This window comes from Lactuca serriola, chromosome 4 (genome assembly GCF_051521515.1).
Source record: "Lactuca serriola cultivar US96UC23 chromosome 4, Lser_US96UC23_V15, whole genome shotgun sequence".
Classification (NCBI taxonomy): Eukaryota; Viridiplantae; Streptophyta; class Magnoliopsida; order Asterales; family Asteraceae; genus Lactuca; species Lactuca serriola.
Window position 1 is genome coordinate 142,952,320 of NC_136411.1, and position 7,510 is coordinate 142,959,829.

The window sequence follows — 7,510 nt, forward strand, 5'->3', positions numbered from 1 at the left end:
TTACATTCACAAGCAGTAGAAAACCTAGAAAATTCTATATTTTCCAGAAAATACACTGTAAGTGAAAATCTATGAAAAAGTATGCAATCTTCATTTTTGAAAACAGTTTATTGTAAAAGTATATTAACAAATCTCCAATTAGTAATGTAATAGAATAGGTTAAGCCTGTAATCAGTGATAGAGGTGCAAGCTTCCTTTAGTGATAGATACTTACTTACTTCGGGATGTAGTTTAGCATTTAGTGTAGTATTTTAGTGTGGTTATAGTGTATTCCTTGTATATTACTGATAGTGAGCATAATAGAGGATCCCATGACCTTCCCAGTCATGAACAATATAGTGAAGCAGCGACATCCCTGGGCCTGTACGGCGCAGACTGAAGTTAACAGTCGGGATGTAATAGCGTCTGCCCCATATAGATCTATACATGTAGTGTCGTCTTCCTGTCGGAAAACTCCGGGCGTAGTGAATAGCGAATAGAGTATCTCGTAGTGGGTTAGCGTGTTATCGCCTGTTTAGTGCTTTCCTTTATGTTATAGTGTAGTAGTCTTTAGTATAGTTCATAGTGTGTTCTTTTGTCAGTGTACAGCCTCGTAATAGTGTGTATTATAGTGCATAGAGTAGTGGCTATAGCGAGTAGTAGTAGTATTAACTATGCCTATCATAGTTAACTTAGTGTGTATGGTTCTTATCACTAGTGGTTTAGGCATCTAATGAAGTGAAACACTCGTATCCTATACTAATATACATGATATATAACTAAGAAGTCAACGACAGTCGGACGGATAACAACTACCCTAAGCCCACAATCAAACAAGAACAGGAAATAAGGCGTGCTACCGGTCCTAAGCCCTTCAAGTCTTACTTATATAAATATATTAAAGTGGATACATTTTATAAGAAAATTTATTTAATGAAAATCTTTTCCAAAGGAAACACTTAAAAACCTGTTCATTTATCCAAAATAGTTTTGAAAATGTAAAATCATTTTATAAGGCTTAGTGGTAAATCACATGTGATTTGAACTACGGATAGTGAATCACATGTGATTAATTCTCGTAATGTGGAAAATCGTTCTGTATAACTTTCCATAAACATGTATAATCAACTTGTATCCCCCCTAAAACATATAAAACATTTGAAAGGTTCATTAAAGGGGTATGAACTCACTTGAAATCGCGTAAATCGGGTGAATCGGGTAAATCGGGTAAAAGTGTCGGTTGAGCGTTTGGTACCGAATAACGACTTGAGCACCTTTTTAAGACCCTAATGTCATATGAAATATGTATTTTACAAGAAATTAATCATCTTATGCTTTTCATTAAAGTATTTGGGCATTCTAGCATCGTTTCGGGGTTTTAGGGCCTAGAAGGGGTTCCCGGGAGTGGTACAAGGCCAAGAATGATTTACGGGAGGGTCCATGAGTTCACTCCCTTGGAGTTTACGGCCCAAAGGCCACTCCTTGGGAGTTTACGGCCGTAAGCCCCCTAGGCTTGGCCGTAAACTCATGTATCCCTCCAAAGTGCAAGTTTAAGGCCTTATTTCACTTCCCTAATTTACTAGCAAGTGTTTTGAACCAATTTGGAGGGTTTAAACCCTCATTTAGGGACATTTTGGGGAGTTTACGGTCCAGGCTTGTGCTTGGGCCATAAACTCCATTTTGTTCATCAAAATGTATGTTTAAATGGTACAACACACTTCCCTTCACCTTAGATAAATTCTAGAAGGCCTTGGATGGAGTTTTGGGACATTTTGGCATAAAAATTGGGGAGTTTACGGCCCAAGTATAGCCTTGGCCGTAAACTCTTCTTTTGGCTTCAAAATGAGATGTTTAATGGTACAACACACTTCCTAGGGTCTTAGCTAATTTCCTTACATGCCCTAGATAAGTTTTTGGGACTTGTTTGACATAAAATTTGGGTGTTTACGGCCCAAGCTTAGACTTGGCCGTAAACTCCTCTTTTTGTCCTCAAATGGTGTTGTTTAATGCACTCAAACATTTCCTAGTGTCAAGACTAAATTACTACACACCCTAGATGAGTTTTTGGGACTTTTAACAAGGGTTTTTGGGGTGTTTACGGCCTAAGCATAACCTTGGGCCGTAAACTCCTTTTTAGGCTTCAAACTCTTGTGTTTTAATGTCCAAACTCTCCTAGGTATATCCCTTAATTAGCACATAAACTTAAAGGAAGGAAAAATGAGGCTTTTGGCAAGTTTTTAGGTGTTTACGGCCTAAAGGGCTTCTTAGGCCGTAAACTCCCTTTTGATCCTTATTTTCTATGATTTTTGGCCTCTAATTACAATGAAGTATGTTTAGAATAAGATAGGGAATAAGTCCTTACGTTTGGAAGCCGGAATTTGCGGTTTTGGAGTCGGGTTCGGGTCTAGAGAGAGAAAGTAGTGAGAGAGAGTGAATGTGTGGTAAAAGAGCTTAAAAGTGGTGTCCATTTGCTTATATATGTCTCGGGTATTGAACCCGATACACGGCTACCCGATGCTAAAGTTTAACGGGGTTAAAACTTTTTACCCAGGTGAAGTGGTTGAAAAGTAATATAACTCTATTTGGTTAAGCGGGGTTAACACATACAAGTTATATTTACTTATGATAATATCAAGACATGTAAATACTAGATATTCGTTTATTGACGACTCCAAATATCACATAAAATAACATATAGCGACGCATTCCGTTAGTGAAGATAGGATTTGTATCGGAAATAGATTTGGGGTTGTCACAGAATTTGTAGTTTAAAGTGTTGGGCTAGGTGTCTAATCCCATAACTAGAATTGGTATGTACTTGACCCGATAGTAGCATAGTTCTTTTGGGTTGCCTTCACCAAAGCAACTTGACTGGATGAATTATGGAGAAAGAGGTTGATTATGATTTATTAGATATTATATGAATAATATATTAAAGGAGAAATCATGTTATTTAATTGATATTAGGGGACTGATATTATAATTATAAGATAGTTGCAAAATGGGCTGAGGATCTCTAAGATAAGAGATGGACGAAATCTTATGGATAACCCATAAGGATTTCGTCCAAGGATAAGGTTCTGGAAGGATCCTATGGGCTGCTTAGGGCTTAAGCAACCAGATTAGGTATTTGACTAAAACCCTAATACCTTAGCTATATAAGGAACCCTTGGGGCATCCTATTTTCGGCCACTTGAAACCCTAAGAAGAGTTCCAGCTAAAAATTAGTATCCCTAGCCTCTCTCTCTCTCTCTCTCTCTCTCTCTCTCTCTCTTTCCCCCTCTCTATCATATTCTCCAAATTGCTTCTTGGTGTTTGTGATCGATTAGAGGAATTACACTTGTGATACTAAAACTCTCAAAGGTTAAAGATCTTCAAGCTACAAAGAAAGGTATCATTCTAAATTGTTTATTATGTCAATTTCGAAATAAACATGCTAGATTAGGGTTTATAGCTTTGGATGATTATTGCATGTACAATTAGAAAAACTAGATCCAAAGCTTTAGGGTTTGCATGTGCACCATATGATTGTTGTTATGCTCAAAACCCATCAGTGGTATTAGATCCTAGGCTGTTTTTCTATTGTATTTAATGCTATGCTTAATTGTTCAAGGCTGAAAAAGTCAAAATTCCGAATCTGTTGCATGGACTCGGCGAGTCCATATATGAACTCGAAAAGTTCATTGTGAACTCGACGAGTCCAAGTCTGACTCAACGAGTTTGCGGGTCTGTTGTCAGATTTTTCAGGATTTTGAGCAAAATTAGATTGGGATAATTACCAAAAACATTTTTGACTAATAAAATCCAATTTTTATTATTTGGTAATGATTATCCTCATCTAATTAGTAGATAATTGTCAAATAATGAGATACTTATTAGTTTATTTGATAAAGATTAATTATTTGTATTTTTTTGATTTGAATTATATTGTAAGTAAAGTAGATTACGTCAAATTATGTGATACATATTTGATTATTTAATTATTTTTCAAATCTGATCTAAAAGTCATTTTGAAAAGTTTCAAAATTTTCCCTCAAGTTTTGGAATTTAATTTTTAATTAAAATGTTTAATTTTGAAATATTTAAATTCAAAACCCTAGAGTTTTAAAAGTTTAAAATTCTACCCTTATACTATAATAATATTAAAAGATCAATAATTATATATATATATATATATATATATATATATATATATATATATATATATATATATATATATATATAAGGCAAGTCAGTCTTACCGTTAGTAGGCTTCATTCACGAAGCTGGTCTATAAGGGGTGTTTAAGGAAGCGGCCTGTAAAATGACTGCCATTGGGTATCTACTCTTACCTGTCGCATTGTTGACTAGTGGAGAGTCGTTAGCCAAACGGGTAGGATATGACAAACTAATTCCTCATTAATAAGTATAATGATTATATATAAAGTAACTAAATGTTTTCATAAACTTCCCAATCTTAGTTACTTTAGGAAAAATGTGAAAATGTATGCTATTCCATGAAATTGCACTTTACACCTTGCCAAGTCGTTAGTGGAGAGTGTGTGGTTAACCGGCACACTAATTTGGGACTAGCAAAGGTGGCAAACGGTGGATCAATGTTTATCATAGATTGATGGAGTGTGTATGGCCAACCAATACATTAATTAGGTGATAAATGATATCGAGAGTACCAAGCACATTTGCATGATTATTCACACCTTGTTTGTGATCCTCGGTATCTCAGTAACAAAATTGAAGGGCATAATCGAGATTTAAACATGCCATTGAAAAGTTCAATGAATCTCAAAAGAATCTAGGAATTTCAATGCATTTAAAACTTAAAATCCTTTTCGTTTTTCATGGTGGAAATTGGTAAATCGTCATTTACCTACCTTCAAATTATTTGCAATTAGATTACGCCATCCCTCTTCTGAATTGTAAATAATTCTGTTGGGTCCTAGCCCTAATTTCTCAATTGGGTGTTTAATTGGGGATTCTTATCTAATCTAAAATTTGTTCCTTTTCTTTTTCAGATGTCTACTCCAAACAACAATGCTTCTGGCTCAACCCCTTCTGGCTCATTCTCACTCATGAACTTGTGTGGGACAGTGATCTTCGATGTATCCAATTTTAATGATTGGATTCGCAACATTCACATGGTCACACGCTACGAGGACAAAGAGTATGTTATCGAAAAAGAGCTGAAAGAGATTGACCAAAATACTGCTACTCCCGAGCAAATTGCTGCCTACAAGGCTCATGAAAGGGACACAACAAAGGTCCATTGCATCATGCTCACTACAATGATTGCTGAACTCCGAAAGTCCTACGAGTACTACTACCCACACGAGATGCACCAAGATTTGATGGAAAGGTACCGTCAAAGTACTAGGCATGAGAGGTACGGGATCATTGCCTCGATGATCACTATCAAAATGAAGGATGAAGAGATCATTCTACACTCGTTGCCTCCTTGTTATGACCAGTTTCATATGACCTATCATATGAACAAGGAGGAGGTCACTCTGACTAAGCTTCAAGGCCTGCTAAGGACTACTGAGAGTAGTCTAAATAGAAAATCTATTGCGTCTAATCCTACTGGTGCTGCCCCTGTATTGGCTATTGGGCAAGGAAAAGGGAAGAAGAGGAAGGCTCCTTCTAAGAGACACAAGGGAAAGTCCCATGATGAATCCTCTTCTAGTGGGACCAAAGTTGGTTCTGCTGCCCCCTCTACCAACCAAAAGAAGCAGAGTGCTTCTACTGCCATGAGAAAGGGCATTAGAAACAAAGTTTCCCGAAGTATCTGCAGGACATGAAGGATGGGAAGATAAAGCCCACCTTTGCAGGTATTTCCAATATTCAATCTAATAACTCATCACATGCTAGTTCTTGGGTCCTTGATACAGGATGTGGTTTTCACATTTGTTCTGATTTGCAGGGTCTAAGAAGAAGTAGGGATGTGGAGCATGGGAAGATGAACCTGATCATGGGGAATATGAAAGCATCGCCTGTCACCAAGATTGGAGTTTATTCTTTAGTGCTTAGTAGTGGGTTAGGTTTAGACTTGAGTGATTGTTGCTACTCGTCTGAAATGGTGAGAAACATTATTTCTTTTCATGGTCTGTATAAACAAGGTTTTAGATTTTCGTTTAATAATGAAATTGGTTCTATTAATGCTTTCTTGAATGGTACTTTCTATTTTGAAGCATTGGCTTGTAATGGTATATATGCAACTGTGATGGTTGTAGACAACTTAGGAAATAATGTATTGCAAATTGATTCGTCCAATGGTTTGGACAAAGCATGCTTGTGGCATGTCGTCTTAGACATGTCAACAAGAAGCGCATAGCCCAACTCCGAAAGGATGGAGTCTTGGAGTCATTTGACCTTAGGTCCGATGACACATGCGAATCTTGTTTGATTGGAAAGATGACCAAGTCACCCTTCACTGGTACTTGTGAAAGGGGTGAGGGTTTATTGGATCTGATACATACGGATGTATGTGGGCCCTTTATATCCACCATAAGGGATGCGAACTGCTTCTATGTGACTTTTTTCGACGATTATAGCAGATATAGGTATATCTACTTAATGAATCACAAGTTAGAAACCTTTGAAAAGTTCAAGGAGTTTAAAAAAGAAGTGGAGAATCAGCTGGGCAGGAAGATAAAGATGCTCCAATTCGATTGAGGTGGTGAGTATCTTAGTATCGAGTTTCACGATTATCTTAAGGAATGTGGAATTGTTTCGCAATTGACGCCGCCTAGGATACCGCAGTTGAATGGTGTGGCTGAGAGGCACAATCGAACCTTGTTGGACATGGTTCATTACATGATGAGTCGAGCTTCGTTACCTATCTCATTTTGGGGGTATGCCTTAGAGACTGCCTCCCATATCCTTAATCTAGTCCCAACTAAGAAGGTTGCCAAAACACCTCATGAGATGTGGACAGGGAAGGTTCCCTCATTAGCACATATCAAGGTTTGGGGTTGCGAGGCTTTTGTAAGACGAGAGACTCACGACAAACTCGAACCTCATAGTGAGTGGTGTATTTTCATCGGCTACCCGCATAAGTCCTTTAGATATCTCTTTTATAGACCGAGTGACAATGTTGTCTTTGTTGCGAATAGATGGGTTTCCCGAGAAAGAGAACTCATATGATAAGAGGACAGTGGGAGGAAAATTGATCTTGAAGAGCTTCAAGAATCATGTGATGAAGGAACCTCTAACACTGGCGCTTATCCGAAGGAGGAAACTCTTGTTGAACCAATTGACGAGTCCCTACCTCTTAGATGTTCCAATAGAGTTACTATTCCACCCGTATTATATGGTTTCCATATAACTGCTGAGGGTAATACGTTTATTAGTGATAGTTCGCTGATAAATATGGATTAACCTAACAACTACAAGGAAGCCATGGTAGGCCTGGAGTCTGCAAAGTGGAAAGAGGCTATGGACAACAAGATTTAGTCCATGTATAACAATCAAGTTTGGAACTTGGCTGACAATGTACCAGGTTGTAAGACGGTCGGGTGCAAATGGATCTTCAAGA